Consider the following 23,182-nt stretch of genomic DNA (forward strand, 5'->3'; position numbering starts at 1 on the left):
AACCAAAGTATTCCACGACAAAACTAAATTCACCCATTATCTCTCCACGAATCCAGCCCTTCAAAGGATAATAACAGAAAAAAACCAATACAAGGACAGGAACCACGCCCTAGAAAAAACAAGAAGATAATCCCTCAACAAAACTAAAAGAAGACAGCCACAAGAACAGAATGCCAACTTTTTTTTTCTTTTTTTTTTCCATTTTTTATTAGGTATTTAACTCATTTACATTTCCAATGCTGTACCAAAAGTCCCCGATATCCACCCACCCCCACTCCCCTGCCCACCCACTCCCCCTTTTTGGCCCTGGTGTTACCCTGTACTGGGGCATATAAAGTTTGCAAGTCCAATGGGCCTCTCTTTCCAGTGATGGCCGACTAGGCCATCTTTTGATATATATGCAGCTAGAGTCAAGAGCTCCGGGGTACTGGTTAGTTCATAATGTTGTTCCACCTATAGGGTTGCAGATCCCTTTAGCTCCTTGGCTACTTTCTCTAGCTCCTCCATTGGGAGCCCTATGATCCATCCATTAGCTGACTGTGAGCATCCACTTCTGTGTTTGCTAGGCCCCGGCATAGTCTCACAAGAGACAGCTACATCTGGGTCCTTTCAATAAAATCTTGCTAGTGTATGCAATGGTGTCAGCGTTTGGATGCTGATTATGGGGTGGATCCCTGGATATGGCAGTCTCTACATGGTCCATCCTTTCATCTCAGCTCCAAACTTTGTAACTCCTTCCATGGGTGTTTTGTTCCCAAATCTAAGGAGGGGCATAGTGTCCACACTTCAGTCTTCATTCTTCTTGAGTTTCATGTGTTTAGCAAATTATATCTTATATCTTGGGTATTCTAGGTTTGGGGCTAATATCCACTTATCAGTGAGTACATATTGTGTGAGTTTCTTTGTGAATGTGTTACCTCATTCAGGATGATGCCCTCCAGGTCCATCCATTTGGCTAGGAATTTCATAAATTCATTCTTTTTAATAGCTGAGTAGTACTCCATTGTGTAGATGTACCACATTTTCTGTATCCATTCCTCTGTTGAGGGGCATCTAGGTTCTTTCCAGCTTCTGGCTATTATAAATAAGGCTGCTATGAACATAGTGGAGCATGTGTCCTTCTTACCAGTTGGGGCATCTTCTGGATATATGCCCAGGAGAGGTATTGCTGGATCCTCCGGTAGTACTATGTCCAGTTTTCTGAGGAACCGCCAGACTGATTTCCAGAGTGGTTGTACAAGCCTGCACTCCCACCAACAATGGAGGAGTGTTCCTCTTTCTCCACATCCACGCCAGCATCTGCTGTCACCTGAATTTTTGATCTTAGCCGTTCTGACTGGTGTAAGGTGGAATCTCAGGGTTGTTTTGATTTGCATTTCCCTGATGATTAAGGATGTTGAACATTTTTTCAAGTGCTTCTCTGCCATTCGGTATTCTTCAGGTGAGAATTCTTTGTTCAGTTCTGAGCACCATTTTTTAATGGGGTTATTTGATTTTCTGAAGTCCACCTTCTTGAGTTCTTTATATATGTTGGATATTAGTCCCCTATCTGATTTAGGATAGGTAAAGATCCTTTCCCAATCTGTTGGTGGTCTTTTTGTCTTATTGACAGTGTCTTTTGCCTTGCAGAAACTTTGGAGTTTCATTAGGTCCCATTTGTCAATTCTCGATCTTACAGCAGAAGCCATTGCTGTTCTGTTCAGGAATTTTTCCCCTGTGCCCATATCTTCAAGGCTTTTCCGCACTTTCTCCTCTATAAGTTTCAGTGTCTCTGGTTTTATGTGAAGTTCCTTGATCCACTTAGATTTGACCTTAGTACAAGGAGATAAGTATGGATTGATTCGCATTCTTCTACACGATAACAACCAGTTGTGCCAGCACCAATTGTTGAAAATGCTGTCTTTCTTCCACTGGATGGTTTTAGCTCCCTTGTCGAAGATCAAGTGACCATAGGTGTGTGGGTTTATTTCTGGGTCTTCAATTCTATTCCATTGGTCTACTTGTCTGTCTCTATACCAGTACCATGCAGTTTTTATCACAATTGCTCTGTAGTAAAGCTTTAGGTCTGTCATGGTGATTCTGCCAGAAGTTCTTTTATCCTTGAGAAGACTTTTTGCTATCCTAGGTTTTTTGTTATTCCAGACAAATTTGCAAATTGCTCCTTCCAATTCGTTGAAGAATTGAGTTGGAATTTTGATGGGGATTGCATTGAATCTGTAGATTGCTTTTGGCAAGATAGCCATTTTTACAATGTTGATCCTGCCAATCCATGAGCATGGGAGATCTTTCCATCTTCTGAGATCTTCTTTAATTTCTTTCTTCAGAGATTTGAAGTTTTTATCATACAGATCTTTCACTTCCTTAGTTAGAGTCACGCCGAGATATTTTATATTATTTGTGACTATTGAGAAGGGTGTTGTTTCCCTAATTTCTTTCTCAGCCTGTTTATTCTTTGTATAGAGAAAGGCCATTGACTTGTTTGAGTTTATTTTATATCCAGCTACTTCACCGAAGCTGTTTATCAGGTTTAGGAGTTCTCTGGTAGAATTTTTAGGGTCACTTATATATACTATCATATCATCTGCAAAAAGTGATATTTTGACTTCCTCTTTTCCAATTTGTATCCCCTTGATCTCCTTTTTTTGTCGAATTGCTCTGGCTAATACTTCAAGTACTATGTTGAAAAGGTAGGGAGAAAGTGGGCAGCCTTGTCTAGTCCCTGATTTTAGTGGGATTGCTTCCAGCTTCTCTCCATTTACTTTGATGTTGGCTACTGGTTTGCTGTAGATTGCTTTTATCATGTTTAGGTATGGGCCTTGAATTCCTGATCTTTCCAAAACTTTTATCATGAATGGGTGTTGGATCTTGTCAAATGCTTTTTCTGCATCTAACGAAATGATCATGTGGTTTTTGTCTTTGAGTTTGTTTATATAATGAATTACATTGATGGATTTTCGTATATTAAACCATCCCTGCATCCCTGGAATAAAACCTACTTGGTCAGGATGGATGATTGCTTTAATGTGTTCTTGGATTCGGTTAGCGAGAATTTTATTGAGGATTTTTGCATCGATATTCATAAGAGAAATTGGTCTGAAGTTCTCTATCTTTGTTGGATCTTTTTGTGGTTTAGGTATCAGAGTAATAGTGGCTTCATAAAATGAGTTGGGTAGAGTACCTTCTACTTCTATTTTGTGAAATAGTTTGTGCAGAATTGGAATTAGATCTTCTTTGAAGGTCTGATAGAACTCTGCACTAAACCCATCTGGTCCTGGGCTTTTTTTGGTTGGGAGACTATTAATAACTGCTTCTATTTCTTTAGGTGATATGGGACTGTCTAGATGGTCAACTTGATCCTGATTCAACTTTGGTACCTGGTATCTGTCCAGAAATTTGTCCATTTCGTCCAGGTTTTCCAGTTTTGTTGAGTATAGCCTTTTGTAGAAATCTGATGGTGTTTTGGATTTCTTCAGGATCTGTTGTTATGTCTCCCTTTTCATTTCTGATTTTGTTAATTAGGATTTTGTCCCTGTGCCCTCTAGTGAGTCTAGCTAAGGTTTTATCTATCTTGTTGATTTTCTCAAAGAACCAACTCCTCATTTGGTTAATTCTTTGAATAGTTCTTCTTGTTTCCACTTGGTTGATTTCACCCCTGAGTTTGATTATTTCCTGCCGTCTACTCCTCTTGGGTGAATTTGCTTCCTTTTTTTCTAGGGCTTTTAGATGTGTTGTCAAGCTGCTTGTATGTGCTGTCTCCCGTTTCTTCTTGGAGGCACTCAGAGCTATGAGTTTCCCTCTTAGAAATGCTTTCATTGTGTCCCATAGGTTTGGGTACGTTGTGACTTCATTTTCATTAAACTCTAAAAAGTCTTTAATTTCTTTCTTTATTCCTTCCTTGACCAAGGTATCATTGAGAAGAGTGTTATTCAGTTTCCATGTGAATGTTGGCTTTCCATTATTTATGTTGTTATTGAAGATCAGTCTTAGGCCATGGTGGTCTGATAGGATACATGGGACAATTTCAATATTTTTGTATCTATTGAGGCCTGTTTTGTGACCAATTATATGGTCAATTTTGGAGAAGGTCCCGTGAGGTGCTGAGAAGAAGTTATATCCTTTTGTTTTAGGATAAAATGTTCTGTAGATATCTGTCAAGTCCATTTGTTTCATAACTTCTGTTAGTTTCACTGTGTCCCTGTTTAGTTTCTGTTTCCACGATCTGTCCTTTGAAGAAAGTGGTGTGTTGAAGTCTCCCACTATTATTGTGTGAGGTGCAATGTATGCTTTGAGCTTTACTAAAGTGTCTCTAATGAATGTGGCTGCCCTTGCATTTGGTGGGTAGATATTCAGAATTGAGAGTTCCTCTTGGAGGATTTTACCTTTGATGAGTATGAAGTGTCCCTCCTTGTCTTTTTTGATAACTTTGGGTTGGAAGTCGATTTTATCCGATATTAAAATGGCTACTCCAGCTTGTTTCTTCAGTCCATTTGCTTGGAAAATTGTTTTCCAGCCTTTCATTCTGAGGTAGTGTCTGTCTTTTTCCCTGAGATGGGTTTCCTGTAAGCAGCAGAATGTTGGGTCCTGTTTGTGTAGCCAGTCTGTTAGTCTATGTCTTTTTATTGGGGAATTTAGTCCATTGATATTAAGAGATATTAAGGAAAAGTAATTGTTGCTCCTTTTTATTTTTGTTGTTAGAGTTGGCATTCTGTTCTTGTGGCTGTCTTCTTTTTGGTTTGTTGAATGATTACTTTCTTGGTTGTTCCAGGGCGTGATTTCCGTCCTTGTATTGCTTCTTTTCTGTTATTATCCTTTGAAGGGCTGGATTCGTGGAAAGATATTGTGTGAATTTGGTTTTGTCGTGGAATACTTTGGTTTCTCCATCTATGGTAATTGAGAGTTTGGCCGGGTATAGTAGCCTGGGCTGGCATTTGTGTTCTCCTAGTGTCTGTATAACATCTGTCCAGGCTCTTCTGGCTTTCATAGTCTCTGGTGAAAAGTCTGGTGTAATTCTGATAGGCCTTCCTTTATATGTTACTTGACCTTTCTCCCTTACTGCTTTTAATATTCTATCTTTATTTAGTGCATTTGTTGTTCTGATTATTATGTGTCGGGAGGAATTTCTTTTCTGGTCCAGTCTATTTGGAGTTCTGTAGGCTTCTTGTATGATCATGGGCATCTCTTTTTTTATGTTTGGGAAGCTTTCTTCTATTATTTTGTTGAAGATATTAGCTGGCCCTTTAAGTTGAAAATCTTCATTCTCATCAATTCCTATTATCCGTAGGTTTGGTCTTCTCATTGTGTCCTGGATTACCTGGATGTTTTCAGTTAGGATCCTTTTGCATTTTGTATTTTCTTTGACTGTTGTGTCGATGTTCTTTATGGAATCTTCTGCACCTGAGATTCTCTCTTCCATTTCTTGTATTCTGTTGCTGATGCTCGCATCTATGGTTCCAGATCTCTTTCCTAGGGTTTCTATCGCCAGCGTTGCCTCGCTTTGGGTTTTCTTTATTGTGTCTACTTCCCCTTTTAGTTCTAGTATGGTTTTGTTCATTTCCATCACCTGTTTGGATGTGTTTTCCTGTTTTTCTTTAATGATTTCTACCTGTTTGGCTGTGTTTTCCTGCTTTTCTTTAAGGGCCTGTAACTCTTTAGCAGTGCTCTCCTGTAATTCTTTAAGTGACTTATGAAAGTCCTTCTTGATGTCCTCTATCATCATCATGAAAAATGTTCTTAAATCTGGGTCTAGATTTTCGGTTGTGTTGGGGTGCCCAGGACTAGGTGGGGTGGGAGTGCTGCATTCTGATGATAGTGAGTGGTCTTGATTTCTGTTAGTAGGATTCTTACGTTTGCCTTTCGCCATCTGGTAATCTCTGAAGCTAGCTGTTTTAGTTGTCACTGTTAAGAGCTTGTTCTTCAGGTGACTCTGTTAGCTTCTATAAGCAGACCTGGAGGGTAGCACTCTCCTTAGTTTCAGTGGGCAGAGTATTCTCTGCAGGCAAGCTCTCTTCTTGCAAGGCAGGTACCCAGATATCTGGTGTTCGAACCAGACTCCTGGCAGAAGTTGTGTTCCACTCACTAGAGGTCTTAGGATCATGTGTGGAATCCTGTGTGGGCCCTTGCGGGTGTCAGGCGACTCAGCTGGCAAGGTAGCCCGGGACTCGAGTCGAGCGGAAGGGACTTGTGCCCCAGATCAGGCCCGGGTAGCCTGCTTCCCTATGTACCGCAGTCTCAGGTTCTGCGTGATTGGATTGGGGCAGGCGCTGTGTTCCACTCACCAGAGGTCTTAGGGTCCCGTGGGGAGTCCCGTGTGGGCCCTTGCGGGTGTTGGGCAAGACTCTGCTGGCAAGGTAGACCAGGGGTCGAGTCTCGAGTCGAGCGGAAGGGACTTGTGCCCCAGATCAGGCCCGGGTAGCCTGCTTCCCTATGTACCACAGTCTCAGGTTCCGCGCGATTGGATTGGGGCAGGCGCTGTGTTCCACTCACCAGAGGTCTTAGGGTCCCGTGGGGAGTCCCGTGTGGGCCCTTGCGGGTGTTGGGCAAGACTCTGCTGGCAAGGTAGCCTGGGGCTGGAGTCGAGCAGAAGGGACTTGTGCCCCAGATCAGGCCCGGGTAGCCTGCTTCCCTATGTACCGCAGTCTCAAGTTCCGCGCGATTTGATTGGGGCAGGCGCTGTGTTCCACTCACCAGAGGTCTTAGGATCCCGTGGGAAGTCCCGTGTGGGCCCTTGCGGGTGTTGGGCAAGACTCTGCTGGCAAGGTAGCCCGGGGCTCGAGTCTCCAGAATGCCAACTTTAACAACAAAAATAACAGGAAGCAACAATTACTTTTCCTTAATATCTCTTAATATCAATGGTCTCAACTCCCCAATAAAAAGACATAGACTAACAAACTGGCTACACAAACAAGACCCAACATTTTGCTGCTTACAGGAAACTCATCTCAGAGAAAAAGATAGACACTACCTCAGAATGAAAGGCTGGAAAACAAATTTTCAAGCAAACGGTATGAAGAAACAAGCTGGAGTAGCCATCCTAATATATGATAAGATTGACTTCCAACCCAAAGTCATCAAAAAAGACAAGGAGGGGCACTTCATACTCATCAAAGGTAAAATTCTCCAAGAGGAACTCTCAATTCTGAATATCTATGCTCCAAATACAAGGGCAGCCACATTCATTAAAGAAACTTTAGTAAAGCTCAAAGCACACATTGCACCTCACACAATAATAGTGAGAGACTTCAACACACCACTTTCACCAATGGACAGATCATAGAAACAGAAACTAAACAGGGACACAGTGAAACTAACAGAAGTGATGAAACAAATGGACTTAACAGATATCTACAGAACATTTTATCCTAAAACAAAAGGATATACCTTCTTCTCAGCACCTCAGCAAACCAATAGCCAACATCAAATGGTGAGAAGCTGGAAGCAATCCCACTAAAATCAGGGACTAGACAAGGCTGTCCACTCTCGCCCTACCTATTCAACATTGTACTTGAAGTCCTAGCCAGAGCAATTAGACAACAAAAGGAGATCAAGGGGATATAAATTGGAAAGGAAGAAGTCAAAATATCACTTTTTGCAGATGATATGATAGTATATATAAGTGACCCTAAAAATGCCACCAGAGAACTCCTAAGCCTGATAAACAGCTTCAATAAAGTAGCTGGATATAAAATTAACTCAAACAAGTCAATGGCCTTTCTGTACACAAAGGATAAACAGGCTGAGAAAGAAATTAGGGAAACAATACCCTTCTCAATAGTCACAAATAATATAAAATACCTTGGCGTGACTCTAACTAAGGAAGTGAAAGATCTGTATGATAAGAACTTCAAGTCTCTAAAGAAAGAAATTAAAGAGGATCTCAGAAGATGGAAAGATCTCCCATGCTCATGGATTGGCAGGATCAACATTGTAAAAATGGCCATCTTGCCAAAAGCAATCTACAGATTCAATGCAATCCCCATCAAAATTCCAACTCAATTCTTCAACGAATTAGAAAGGGCAATTGGCAGATTCATCTGGAATAACAAAAAACCGAGGATAGCAAACACTCTTCTCAAGGATAAAAGAACCTCTGGTGGAATCACTATGCCGGACCTAAAACTGTACTACAGAGCAATTGTGATAAAAACTGTATGGTACTGGTATAGTGACAGACAAGTAGACTAATGGAACAGAATTGAAGACCCAGAGATGAATCCACACACCTATGGTCACTTGATCTTTGACAAGGGAGCTAAAACCATCCAGTGGAAAAAAGACAGCATTTTCAACAAATGGTGCTGGCACAACTGGCGGTTATCCTGTAGAAGAATGCGAATTGATCCATTTCTATCTCCTTGTACTAAGGTCAAATCTAAGTGGATTAAGGAACTCCACATAAAACCAGAGACACTGAAACTTATAGAGGAGAAAGTAGGGAAAAGCCTCAAAAATATGGGTACAGGGGGAAAATTCCTGAATAGAACAGCAATGGCTTGTGCTGTAAGATCAAGAATCGATAAATGGGACCTCATAAAATTGCAAAGCTTCTGCAAAGCAAAAGACACCGTCAATAAGACAAAAAGGCCACCAACAGATTGGGAAAGGATCTTTACCTATCCCAAATCGGATAGGGGACTAATATCCAATATATATAAAGAACTCAAGAAGGTGGACTCCAGAAAATCAAATAACCCCATTAAAAAATGGGGCTCAGAGCTGAACAAAGAATTCTCACCTGAGGAATACCAAATGGCAGAGAAGCACCTGAAAAAATGTTCAACATCCTTAATCATCAGGGAAATGCAAATCAAAACAACACTGAGATTCCACTTCACTCCAGTCAGAATGGCTAAGATCAAAAACTCAGGTGACAGCAGATGCTGGCGCGGATGTGGAGAAAGGGGAACACTCCTCCATTGTTGGTGGGATTGCAATCTTGTACAACCACTCTGGAAATCAGTCTGGCGGTTCCTCAGAAAATTGGACATAGTACTACCGGAGGATCCCGCAATACCTCTCCTGGGCATATATCCAGAAGATGTCCCAACCGGTAAGAAGAACACATGCTCCACTATGTTCATAGCAGCCTTGTTTATAATAGCCAGAAGCTGGAAAGAACCCAGATGCCCCTCAACAGAGGAATGGATACAGAAAATGTGGTACATTTACACAATGGAATACTACTCAGCTATTAAAAAAATGAATTTATGAAATTCCTAGGCAAATGGATGGACCTGGAGGGTATCATCCTGAGTGAAGTAACCCAATCACAAAGGAACTCGCACAATATGTACTCACTGATAAGTGGATATTAGCCCAGAAACTTAGGATACCGAAGATATAAGATACAACTTGCCAAACGCATGAAATTCAAGAAGAACGAAGACCAAAGTGTGGACACTTTACCCTTTCTTAGAAATGGGAACAAAACACCCATAGATGGAGTTACAGAGACAAAATTTGGAGCTGTGATGAAAGGATGGACCATCTAGTGATTGCCATATGCAGGGATCCATCCCATAATCAGCTTCCAAATGCTGGCACCATGGCATACACTAGCAAGATTTTGCTGAAAAGACCCAGATATAGCTCTCTCTTGTGAGACTATGCCGGGGCCAGCAAACACAGAAGTGGATGATCACAGTCAGCTATTGGATGGGTCACACGGCCCCCAATGGAGGAGCTAGAGAAATTACCCAAGGAGCTAAAGGGAACTGCAACCCTATAGGTGGAACAACAATATGAACTAACGAGTACCCGGGAGCTCTTGTCTTTAGCTGCATATGTATCAAAAGATGGCCTAGTTGGCCATCACTGCAAAGAGAGGCCCATTGGACTTGCAAACTTTATATGCCCCAGTACAGGGGAATACCAGGGCCAAAAAGGGGGATTGGGTGGGTAGGGGATTGGGGGGTGGGTATGGGGGACCTTTGGGATAGCATTGAAAATGTAAACGAGGAAAATACCTAATTAAAAAAAAATGACCACAAAAAAAAAAAAAAAAAAAAAGAACTCTGGGAGAGAACCAGGGAGGACTCACCAGGGAGACACAAGAAGAAACAGGCTGAGACTAAGAAAGAGGGGTAACGGGGGCTGGTGAGATGGCTCAGTGGGTAAGAGCACCCAACTGCTCTTCCGAAGGTTCAGAGTTCAAATCCCAGCAACCACATGGTGGCTCACAACCATCCGTAACAAGATCTGACGCCCTCTTCTGGTGTGTCTGAAGACAGCTACAGTGTACTTACATATAATAATAAATAAATCTTTAAAAAAAAAAAAAGAAAGAGGGGTAACTAACAAACTATGTGGCAGAACTTAGAATAGAATAAATAAGTTATGAGCCACCTGGGAACAAGCCTAACTATAAGGCCTAGGCATTCATAATATATATAAGTCTCCATGTCATTATTTGGGAGTTGATGGTTGCAAAGAAAATCCATAAACAATTTTTAATTATGTTTAAAATAATTATAAGTGTGTGTAAATGGATATGTGCACCTGTGAGTGTATGGTGTCCAGGGGATGGCATTGGGTCCTCTAGAGCTGCCTAATGTGAATGTTGGGAGTTGAACCCTTGGTTCCTCTGCAAGAGTGATTTGTATGTACTCTTAAACTGCTGAGCCATTTCTCCAGCCCTGAAGGATTCTTTATTCTCTAGGTGTTTACTATATCAATGCAAAGAGCCTGGCTTTGTGGTGCAAGAGTTTGCAGAAAGACGCCTCTTTCCCGTCTGTGGTTCTCTAAAGTCTACGGGACTCTGAGTTAAATACTGCTGAGTACTGCTAAGCACTGCTGAGTACTGCTAAGCATTGCTGAGTACTGCTAAGCACTGCTAAGTGCTACTAAGCACTGCTGCCTTAGGCAAAGGAAATAAGACCTAGAGCCTGCCCTTAAAGACATGATGAAGCTTTGTTTCTTAGGATTGGGGTTGCAGGAAGAGGCAAAAATAGTGTAAATACCTAGAGAAGAGACAAGCAACTGAGGACTGGGGCTGTAGTTCAGAATACCTGCTTAGCATGTACAAGTGCTCTATCTCTCAATCTGAGAGAAGAAGGAGGAGGAAGGAGGGGAACTTGGAACCACTGAAGAGTGTAGGCAGGACACAGACACTCTAGCATCTGATAGGAAGGATGGTCCAAGGACCATAGAATATGGTCAGAGTGATGGACAAGAAAGAGGATCTCCTCCATATCCCAGTGTCCCGACCCAAAGCAAAGTGGAGAGTCAAGATCTGGCTTTCTCAAGTAATTGGTTTGGCTCTTAAAAATGAAAAAGTTAAGCTGGCAAGATAGCTCAGCAGGTATAGTATTTGCCTTAAAAGCCTGATGACCACGTAAAGAAAGCTACATAAAAGGAAGACAGAACCAAGTCCTAAAAGTTGTCCTCTGGTCTACACACACACACACACACACACACACACACACACACACAAATAATTTTCTTTTTTGGTTTGGTTTGGTTTGGTTTTGGTTTTGGTTTTTGGGGTTTTTTTTTGTTTTTCTCTTTATAGCCCTGGCTGGCCTCGAACTCAGAAATCCGCCTGCCTCTGCCTCCCGAGTGCTGGGATTAAAGGCGTGCACCACCACGCCTGGCTAAACTTCTTAAATCTTACTTGATCACAGAGTACACTGTAGCTATCTTCAGACACACTAGAAGAGGGCATCAGACCCCATTACAGATGGTTGTGAGGCATGATGTGGTTGCTGGGATTTGAACTCAGGACCTTTGGAAGAGCAGTCTGTGCTCTTAGCCACTGAGCCCACAAATAATTCTTGAAGTGGAAACTTCTGGTTTCTTTGGAAAGTCAGTTGTGTCAGATGGTGTTTTGCTGGGGCACACACATGAACGAGTATTTGCTTGAAGTGGACACAGGTGGAAGGATGTTTTGCTAAAGCAAGCATGTGAAAGGATGCAGGATGAATGATGTTAAGAAGGACCCAACAGACAATAGATGATGCTGGTTGGTATTGGTACGCCTTACCATTGTTTATTGGTCATTGTTTGTAGGGACTCCATAGAGATAGACACATCAAAGGTGGTGTGCCTGATGCTTTTTGCCACTTCTGCAGACTCGAGCCAATTGGCAGAATGATGGCAGTTGATACAGACGCACGTGCTGAGGCAAGACACGTGGTGAGGTAAGACCCATGGAGGACACGTGATGTTTGGAGGGAGTATAAATAGGACTCAACAGACTGTGAGGGGGGCTTGCTTGCATAGCTAGCTCTGCAAAGAAGGCTTCTTGGTCGCCAGTCTTCAGTGATCATTGTTTCTTTGAGAGAGGCAAGGCAAAGAACTTCTGCTGATGTCCCTGGTAGTCCTGGTTCCTACAGCTGATTCATGCTGATTCATCTAAGACCTGGATGTCTCTGCTAGGTCATTCCACTGCTGATTCATGTTTGCTATCTTAACACTACCGATTGATAGTTCGTGAAGTGTTTGCAAATGGATCAAGCTGCAACTGATGATTCCTGTAAATGAACTGCTGATCTCCTGATAACACAAATGGGATTTGCTCCAAAGAACAGTTTCTAAACAGGTCCACTGCCCCCATATCCTAACAACTCTTCTTTTCTCCTACCTCTGGTGGGTGGTGGGATAGAAGGAAGGTTAAAGCATTTAAGAACCCGTATTAAAAGTAAGATTTGAAAAATCTAAAACTATAAATTCTTTTTAATTTTTTAAGATAAGTGATTACTCTGTGCCAAAAAAATATGCAAAAAAAAGTTATGAGAATTGCAAGATTTAAAGCCTCCCAGGCTCGTGTAAGTCTTCTCTCAACCCCAGTTTTTCTCATTTGTAAATCAAGAACAATTACAAAATTGTTGTGAGGATATGATGTAGTGTAAATGGTTTGCATAGTGTGGGGAATGTAATGCCTGCCATTGCTGATATCATTATATTAATCATATATCCTCGCTGTATCATTATTATATAGTAAATAAAACTATGTGTAGTAAGAGTGGCCCATGGGTTGGCTCCTTCCAACCCATGTGTGAGGTAACTTCCCACACTGCCAAATAAGTAACACTAAGAACTACATTTCCCAGATGCCTTTGTTTTTAGGGTCTCATTGGACAGTTAGGTTCCACCAATTACAGGCTTCTTTATGACACACAGAAGATGGAAGGAGGCAGAAGACATTGTGTTGCTGTTTCTCCTAACAAACAAAGTTGTCAAGATGTGAGTGTCCAATGCCTATAGCTACTCAGCCCACGCAACCTCCACAGTCCATGGTTGCTGGGTCTGTCTTTCACACCAATCAATGGGGTCCCTGACTTCTGTTTCCTCTAGCCTTTCCAGTGACTTCATAACCACGTGATTCCTGTTCTTTGTGCTATGGCTACAGTAGATCAGGCCATCAGAAATGCTCATCTGGGTTTAGAGTTAAAAGCACTAGCTCGTCTTAGTGAGGTACAACAGAGAAGTCTGCAGTGCTTTCAAAACCAAATCAAGGCAACAGTTTACACAGATCAAGTCCCCAGCCCTAGCTAGCACACCCATTAAGTCTGGAGTTATTCCAAAGAGCTGAATTTTTGTTTAAGCCAGCCCCTTCTTTTTTAAGGCAGCAGCTTCTTCCGACAGCACAGAAAAGGGTACAGTTTGCTCTGCACATCTCTGTTGTGGAGCCCATAGAACAAAGGGTTGAAACACTGTGCAAAAGCGAAGATACCAAAAAGGGCCAGATTTAGAGCAAAGAAAAACACCCCACACCGCTTTCCCAAACCTATGATTATCAGGGTAGGTATCACATGTAAGCTTATCTGCAATAGATGAACAAGGACAGTTCTCCGGGCCTTGATGTTTGACTTGTTAAAATGGCCAGCCCGCTTCCCTTCTCGGTATATCAGACAGTAACTCACAAGAATGACGGATAAAAGAAAGGCAAGGGAAAACATGCCAATGACTCTGGCAGGCATACCATTCAAAATCACAGGACAGAGCGGGGCAGACTGGAAAACAGAGGCCGGAGTAGGGCTAGTACCCTCTATGAGGAATAAGCCAACATTCTTGAGTATAACCGTGGTCCAAGTCCCAGCTAGAATCCTGTACTTAGCAGAATCCACAAAGGATGGAGAGTTCAATGGATAACAAATAGCGAGGTAAGTATTGAGAGCCATGAAGGTCAGAGTAAGGAGGATCCCTTCTCCCACACTTAGCTGCGCCCCAAATACCAGCCAACACAGCAGGAGGGGGCTGTTGGCCAGTAAGGCCCACATTCCTTGGAAGACGACCCCCAGGCCACAGTAGGAGGAGATACAAAGCAGGTGATGGCAGAGGAGGACCAGCCGTACCTCTTTCCTCAGCTGCAGACTCTGTGACACTATTGCGATAATGACAATGGTGAGAGATGTGGTGATTGAGAAAGCCACCACGTACACAGAGGCCTTCACGGTTGCCTCTAGTCTCAGCCAGTCAGATACGTTGCAATGCTCAGAAGACGAGTTCATGGTCTTCAGGGCTGGCTTGGCTCCTGAAAGAGAGAAAGACCAAAATGGGTGACTCTGTCTGAAGCTCCTTGTGCGCCTTCTGGCTCTGATCTGTGTTCAGGCGCAAGGACTAGACAGTGTTCTGCAAGGGATGATGACTTTACATAGCATCATGCAGGTCTTTCTTTAATTAGGGACGGGGCATCTAGGTAAGTCACAAAAAGGAAGGCTGGAAGATGTATCAGCCTGAGCAATCAAATGGCTCAAGTTTGGGCCAAGATCTAACACAGAGAGCTAATGGCCGTGTGTCCTTTTCCATCAGGAACATAGTCAAATGACTTTGTGTTAGGCATGTGTTAAGATAGGACATACAAAGTTCCGAGGTAGCAGTTAAGGTCAGGGCTGGGGAAGGTAAGCAACTTATTAGGCCAGGGCCATCACTCATCTGTGGGTCCCTAAGACATGAGGAGGCTAACTGTGGTGGACTGCAGTAACAGGTGACACTTCCTGGGTAATTTCTAGGAAGCAAACTATCCTCATAGTATTTCTCTCAGTTCCCTGGTAGGTGTTTCATGTCTCATAAGGTGGTTTTACTATGCATCTTTTCCAGATGAGAAAACGAGGCTTAGGAACGCTACAGGCTTGAGAGTCCTTCAGAGGCCCATGTGCTCTCAGCTTAATCCCCAGGATCGCCCTACTGGGAGATGGTGAAACCTGTGAGATAGAGGCCTGGGGCTGCAGGTGGAGCTCGGTTAACAGAGTGCTCACCTAGCACATACAAAGTCCTAGGTTTGATCCCAGCATGGCACACGCACCGGGGCTCACCATAGCTGGGGATACCCCATTCTCTGTATTTGATCCTACTTGCCACCCTTCATTTTACCTAGAATCCCAGACAGTCCCCCAAATTTCCTCCATCCCTACTCAGCAGACCTCTCTGTCCCTGCCTGGGGTATCCCATGATGGGCACACACCTGCTCCATTCCCTGTGAGCCAAGCAGTCAGTCATGATCAGGGCTCTAGTCAAGTGTGTTCCAAGACTCCAAGCCCAGTCACTGTACACTCCATAGAATGAAATTCTAAAGAGCGGTTCTTCCACGCCCTGCCCAAATGAAGGCAGTTGCAGCTGCTGTCAGGACTGAGCTGCCCATCTCCCCACCCCTAATCCAAAATAGCTTCTGGGAAATTGTTGGTGAGACCAAGTGGTGGCAGGTTTCTTCACTTGTCTGATACGTTTAGCGCATGAATCAACACGACGAACTGTTTTGTCATTGTTCCCAACCGGCCTTTACTGAGCACAGACACAAACAATGCCTAATCCTGCACAGTGCAGGGGACAGATGGTAAAACAGTCACCTGGCCAACAGAAACTTATTGTTCAATGGCTGATGCAGATTTCAGTTTAATCAAATAATGAGGCACCAAAGACACCGTGCGTAGCTTTATTTATTTACTCAATCAGAAAGATAATCAGGTGCAGCGTGGGAAATCAAAGCAAGCTGCCCTGATTGGCTGCAGTCAGAGAACACTTCTGGACTTGAAGGGGGGCTTGAATCGAGCCTCTCAAGATGTCGCGAGTGACGCAGGGTAGGAGGGTGGGCAAACCAGGGAAAACAATGCGGTTCCAAGCAACATGGGAACATGGGAACGGCTGTGTGGACCCCACCGCCCGAGCAACTACTTAGCACACTTCAGGCGATTGGAGTTCGAAATCTGCAGCAGAAAGGAAGGAAGGCTTTATTGCTCTTCCTATGAGGGGGGGGGGGGAGATGGGGGACCCCGCCTTGATTTGCATACCTTCTCCGAGGTACATTTGCATATCAAGAGCTCTGGCAACCAGGCCCAAATAAATAATCAGCTTCATCTTTTAACCTACTTAGAGCAGGTCTTAGGGCTTTGTCCTTTTTCTGAAATTTTAAAATAAGGAACACCTGCTGTCTTCCAGCCCAAAGCTTCAGTTTTGAAATAAGCCTTTGGAGCTAAAAGATGAACGAATTCTTATAGCTACATATTCCCTGACTAAATCAGAACCAGTCACTCTTCTGCAAAAAAAACCCACTGAACATCTGGCCACAGATGTCTGTCTGTCCAGACTATAATAAAGAACTGAAAGGGGGGCTGGTGAGATGGCTCAGTGGGTAAGAGCACTGACTGCTCTTCTGAAGGTCCTGGTTCAAACCCCAGCAAGCACATGGTGGCTCACAACCACCTGTAATGAGATCTGGTGCCCTCTTCTGAAGACAGCTACAGTGTACTCACATATAGTAATAAATAAATCTTTGGGCTGAACTGGAGCAAGTGGGGCCAACTGGAGTGAGCAGAGGACCTAAATTCAATTCCCAACAACCACATGAAGGTCCACAACCATATGAACAGCTACAGTGTACTCATATACATAAAATAAATAAATAAATCTTTTTTAAAAAAGAAGAAGAACTGAAAGACTGAGTGTGTAGTTCAGTTAGTAGAGCTGAGTCTGCCGGGTAGGCACAAAATCCTGGGCTCCATCCCTGTGCTATATAAAACCCATTTGACATGTAATTGTAACCCCAGCACCTAGGAGATAAGAGGCAGGAAGTTCTTATGTTCAAGGTTGTCCTCAGCTATACAGTAAGTTGGAAGCCAACCTGGGTTACATAAAATTCTGCCTCAAAAAAAAAAAAAAGAAAGAAAAAGAAAAGAAAACAAGTAAATACAGCTGCAAATGGCCCCTATGTCAGCAGCATACGGCAGAGATGCCTGAGCCCCTGTGTTTATTGCACCATGACTTGAAGCAGCTAAGTTAAGACATTGGATGGAGAGGAGTATGGATTCCCTCTAAGGAGCATCCTAGGGATGTGACTCAGAGCACCTGTCCTGGGACAGAGCAACCAGCACCCTCAACCTTAGGTGCCCATCACCTAAGGAATGGATAAAGAGAGAGATGCATAGATGACACAGGTCCTTCCTTCACAGACAGCAGCCACTGCCTTCTTCTTCTCATAGGCCCTGGACATTGAGCTGAGAGGATTCCCCAATTCTCTGACCTCTGAGCAGACAGCTAGTCCCCACCTCAGCCATGCATGACAGTGCACACCTGTAACTCAAGCCATGCATGACAGCACACCTGCAACCTCAGCCATGTATGACAGTGCACACCTGGAACTCAAGCCATGCATGACAGCGCACACCTGTAGCTTCAGCCCTGGGAGGTAGGGGAAGGGAAGAGTGGGCAGATGCAGGTGAGTTCTAGGCTAGCTTGATTTTCACCTTGAGAGTTCCAGGCCAGCATGGGCTACATAGTGAGGTTCTATCTCAAAGCAAATAGAAAATTAATTAATTAATTGCAATTTCCACAACTATACAGTCTTCCAGGGAAGGGGTTGGAGAGAAGAGGGAAAGCATCAATGTAGTGGGTGCCTCTCAACTCAAGTGCTTCGAAACCTCAGCAGAGGGACCTAATCTTCTAAGAGAGTCAGAAGAGAATTCCTGCTGGGAAGGCAGCACGAGCTTGGGTGGTACAGTGCTTGCCTACCATGTGCAAAACTGTGGGGTCAATAACTGGCAGCATATAAAAACAGACAGGGTAGGACAAGTCTGTAATCTCAGCAGGCTGATGATTGGGGGTTCAAGGTCATCCTCAGCTGCACGATAAGTTCAAGGCCAACCTGGGCTACCTGAAACCCTGTCTCAAATAAATAAAATGAAACAACAAAAAAAGGGATGTAGGATGGCTCAGTAGGTGGAGGCACTGGCTGCCATGCCTGACAGCCAGGCCCACTCGGTAAAAGGAAAGGACTGATTCGCAAACACTATAGCACAGATAGATAAATATAAGAATTACTTTCTTAAAAATTTTAAAGAAATCCCAAGAATGTGACCCTAGGAAACTATAAGGATTTATTTATCCAGCTAGCTAGCCTTCTGTTTATCAAGTATATGAATACTTTTGACTATTTTTTTTTTTATTTTAATTTGACTTGGTTCAGTTTGTCAAGACAGGGTTTCTCTGTGTAGCCCTGGCTGTCCTGGACCTCACGTGGTAGACCAGGCTGGCCTCGAACTCAGAGACCTGCATGTCTCTGCCTCTGCCAAGTGCTGGGATTAAAAATGTATACTACCAGTGCCCGGCACTTTTGACTATTTTGGATGCTACAAATACAATATCTAACGAGGCTGGCAAGGTCTTTGCTCTGGTGGGATTTCCACTTGGGGGTGGTGGATACGTTAACAGGAAACATAAAATGATCCTTTGTCTTTTGCCTTATTTCCTCCCTAACATGGATTTCCCCCTGACACCAGTGTGCCTTAACTGTTCAGCTCAGAGTATTCCAATCCTTTTGGTAAGTATGACTTTCAAAATGACAGTAAAATGTCAGTTCATCTCAGCGAGATGACTGCAAAAGGGTCTGGTCAGCTCTGAACATCTTAGAGCTGAGACTCAGAAATCAGACTAAGACATCCAGCACAGGTCAGACAGGAGACACCTTACCTTGCCAACAGAGATCCTTTCTGATCCAACCACCAGTGAGTGAGTGTGTTTTTTAGGAAGAGGTATTGGAAATGGTAGCAAGTCCTAGGAAGAGCCCCTGATGGCCAGTGCCTCACAGCTGGAACCAAGTTCCCTGAGCCATCAAACTCAGGAGCTACTTCCACGGGTCTGCAGCCAGTGTCACACAGAGGCATCTGAGAAAGCAAAGAACACTCAGCACCTTCTGCCCAAAGAAGTGGAGGACCAAGCCGCTCCTTCACTTTTGCATTCGTGTCCCTCTGATGATGCGCATGGTCTCAGTCTCCTTTCCAGGCTCCCGACACACTCTGTGGTCTATAAAGAGGACTAAGACAGGTATCTCTGGAGAAAGCAGAAATGACTTCCCCACACTAGTACAGGGGAAATATAACAGAGATGATGTAACAGGGGCACAAGAGAGGCAGTTCTGAGCTTCTGTAAAGCTTGGCCAGTACTTCCCGTTTGTCACCACCTCTACTTGAAACCCACAAGCATTTGTTACCAGCTTTCGCTCAGAGGCATAGCCTTTCTCTTTGAAGTTGTTCAAGTAACAGGCTGTTGTCCAAAAAAAAAAATGTAAAATACAGATGATAAGTATTTTTTAAAGAAAAGAATTTCTGGCCGGGCGGTGGTGGTGCACGCCTTTAATCCCAGCACTTGGGAGGCAGAGGCAGGTGGATTTCTGAGTTCGAGGCCAGCCTGGTCTACAAAGTGAGTTCCAGGACAGCCAGGGCTACACAGAGAAACCCTGTCTCGAAAAAAAAAAAAAAAAAAACAAAAGAAAAAAAAAAAAAGGATTTCCCCTTAGAGTCCCCATTTGTCAATGAGCACTGAGGACAAGTGGTGAGATAACATCCTGTGGTACTTGCGCTCTCTCTCTCTCTCTCTCTCTCTCTCTCTCTCTCTCTCTCTCTCTCTCTCTGTCTCTCTCAGATAAGCAAGTAAGAGTCTCAGCATCCTTTGCATCCTACCCCATCAGGAATCTTGCTATAATTTTCCCATCCCCATCTCCAGTAAAGGATACAGTAAAGAAATGTTGTTTGTTTGGGGGACCAGAATGCACTAGACCTAAGCCAATCTATAAATGATGTTAAAACACACATGATTAACCAGCTACAGTCATGTATATCGATAATCCTAGAAGGCTGAGCAAGAATGTAAGGAATCATGGAACTGGCCTGGTCTAGTCGGCTTGATGTACAAGTGTCATAAGTTGTTCAGGTTGAAGTCTGTACCTCCTGGGGCACTGTGTGGCTTTCAGTTCCTGAAACAGGGGCATTTCCTCAAATAGTGATGTATTCAGGCCACCTCGGTTTCTCTATTGTGCTGGTTTGATCAGGTGGTATGACTAATAGGTTTGAATGCTTGGCCCATAGGAAGTGACATTACTAGGAGGTGTGGCCTGGTTGGAGTATGTGTGGCCTCGTTGGAGGAAGTATGTCACTGTTGGGGGGGTGGTCTTTGAGGTCTCCCATACTCTAGCTATGCCCAGTGTGGCACAAAGACTCTCCTGCAGATTAAGATATAGAACTCTCAGCTCTATCTCCAGCACCATGTCTGCCTGCACATTGCTGTTTCCTGACATGATGAAAATGGACTGAGCCTCTGAAACTGTGAGCCAGCCCCCAATGACTTGCCATAGTCATGGTGTCTCTTCACAGCAACACAACCCAAACTAAGATATTTGTGTTCCTTAGAAGTCAATGAAGCATATAGACCAATTGGCAGGGCAATTGGTCTCAGACACTAATCTCTTGTGCCCTGTATAGTTTGAAAATGTTATTGTTTCTTAGCAACTACCTTTGTATTCTGCCTCTCAGCTGCCATTATATTTTGTTTCTGATAACAGTATAAAGAGTCTGATTACTTGTAATAAACTTGTCACAGCCTCGGCTTGCTGTGACTCCCCCAACCTGTGCCTAGTCAAGATTCATTTCTCACTGGCCATATCAGGCAACCTTGGCCTGGTAAGTAAGCACTGGTGCTCATACAAGAGGATCTTAAATTCAAGGTCAGCCTGATCTAAGCTGTACGGTGTGATTCTGACTCAAATAAGAAAGAGGAAGAGCCGGTGGCGGTGGCACAGGCCTTTAATCCCAGTACTCGGGAGGCAAAAGCCAGCCTGGTGGTCTACAGAGAGAGAGAGAGTTCCAGGACAGTCAGGATTACACAAAGAAAATCCTGTCTCAACACACACACACACATACACAAGGAAAAAGGAAGAAGGAAGGAGAGGCTGGAGAGGGGAGGGACCTGACTCTAAGAATTAGCTTTCATAATGACTGGGTTTGATCCCAAATTCAGTAAAACAAGCAAGCACATGACCAAGGTGGTCATATCAGAGGACTTGCTGGATGAGGACAGCCATCCCTCTAGGTCTGGAAAAGACTGTCCTCAACACTATTGGTCAGCATCTTGCCACCACTGAGGAACTAGCTTTAGGCAGTAAGGGAGAGAGGAAGAGAAGAAGAGAGGGAAGGAAGGAGGGAGGGAGAGAGAGAGAGAGAGAGAAGATGGAATTAAGACCTTAAGAAACTTTCTCAAGAGGGCTGGAGAGATGTCTCCATTGATAAGAACACTGGCTGCTGTTCTAGAGTATTCAGGTTTGATTTCCAACGCCTACATGACAGCACGTCTGTTATTCTAGTTCCAGGGCATTCAGCCCCGTCTTCTCCAGTACTGCACGTTCAAGAAGCACATACATATATGCAGACAAAACACTCATACACATAAAATAAAAATAAATAAATCTAAAACAAGGGGAAGGGAGTATTTTCTCCAGCTAGGCACAGTGGCACATATCTGAGCATCTCAAGAAGCTGAAGCAGCAGAATCATCCGCTCGAAGCAAGTGTAAGCCAATAAGAAGACTCTGTCTCAGAAGAAACTGAAACGAAGAGAGACAAAAACAACTTCTGGGGCTGAAGAGATGGCTCAGCAATTAAAAGCCCATTCTTCTCACTCAGAGGCCCTCTGTGAGCTGTCTCCAGATGGTTAGCAAGCACAGCTAACATTTGGCACGCACACACACACATGCAAGCCTGTATACACACATGTGAACCTTCACACATACTGGGCGGGCTAAAGTTATGTTTTAAGTTTACATTACTGTGGTTAAAAGATCTATAAAACAGAAATGCCTCTAACCTGTTAGCCCCACTTGCCCGGGGACAGATAAATCCCTGGAATGCTGAGAGCCATTGTTCGTGTGAGGTAACAAGCCGCATGTTTTCACTTCTGTAAACAAGGTTGGTTGCACAAACTGCACAGGCTGTGCTTGATCACACATAGGCAGGAAATATGTCGGAACATATGCCTGCCCCCTACTGGATGAAGGCAGAAAGTATGGACCCTTGTGGGCTGTGCCTTTATAAGCACCTAACTAATGTAATTCTTGGCCATTCTGAAATCCTGAGTATGGACCTGGCCACTATCCTTCTTCCTAGTCAATATTTAATAACGCTTGCATCGAATTTGGCTAAAAAATGGTGGTAGTCATTTTCGTCTCATTCTGTGGGATTAACAGTATAAGCTATGGCACAAAGAGACTACCAAACTATAATGCTTGTGTGGGGGTGGGGATCAAACTGCCAAGGTCTCCTCAGGGGAGGTGGTGGGTGGGAGTAGGCAGAAAGAAGAGCAAATGAGAGAAAAGCAAGCAGATTTTACATGGCTGTCAGGAGGGTGGGGATCTGAGTGGATGCAGGCTGTCCAGACTGACTGAGAACTCGGTGCCCTGACCTAAGGTAGCTGAGCTTTGAGGGAAGGAGGATTAGGGATGCTTCCTGGCAAACAGAAACCCACTTTAGGAAACTTGCTTTTCTGATAAACAGAAACCAGCCTTTAGGATTATGTACCAATCAAAATCCTTCTGTTTACCTGGCTGAAGTCTTTCTATTTCCCACCAACACTGCCGTGTGGGGCTGGGAGAAGAGCTTTGGAACTAACAGTGTAATTGGCTGATACAAATCAGATTCCATGGGGGTTTTGTGGGGTAGGTATGTTGAGGGGTTAAGATAGAAAAAGAACAATAAGTTGGGTAAGTAGGGAGGCCGGGAAGGAGTTGGGAAATGGGAAAGAATATGATCAAAATAGTATGAAAACATCTTTAAAAAGAAAGAAAGCAGGGAGGGAGGGAGGGAGGAGAAAGGAGAGAGAAGATAGGCTGATCGGCAGGTAAAGGCACTGGCTGCCAAGCCTGAAGACCTGAGTGCCACATGATAGGAGAGAACCAAGTGTTGGAAGTTATCCTCTGACCTCCACATGGA

The 23,182-nt window shown here is 43.7% G+C and overlaps 1 pseudogene; it reads right to left on the bottom strand.

Annotated features, from left to right (window-relative positions):
- On the bottom strand, positions 11,952 to 14,475 carry Gm7582 (predicted gene 7582; annotated as a pseudogene).

The sequence above is a fragment of the Mus musculus genome, chromosome 1 (assembly GCF_000001635.26).
Source record: "Mus musculus strain C57BL/6J chromosome 1, GRCm38.p6 C57BL/6J".
Lineage (NCBI taxonomy): Eukaryota > Metazoa > Chordata > Mammalia > Rodentia > Muridae > Mus > Mus musculus.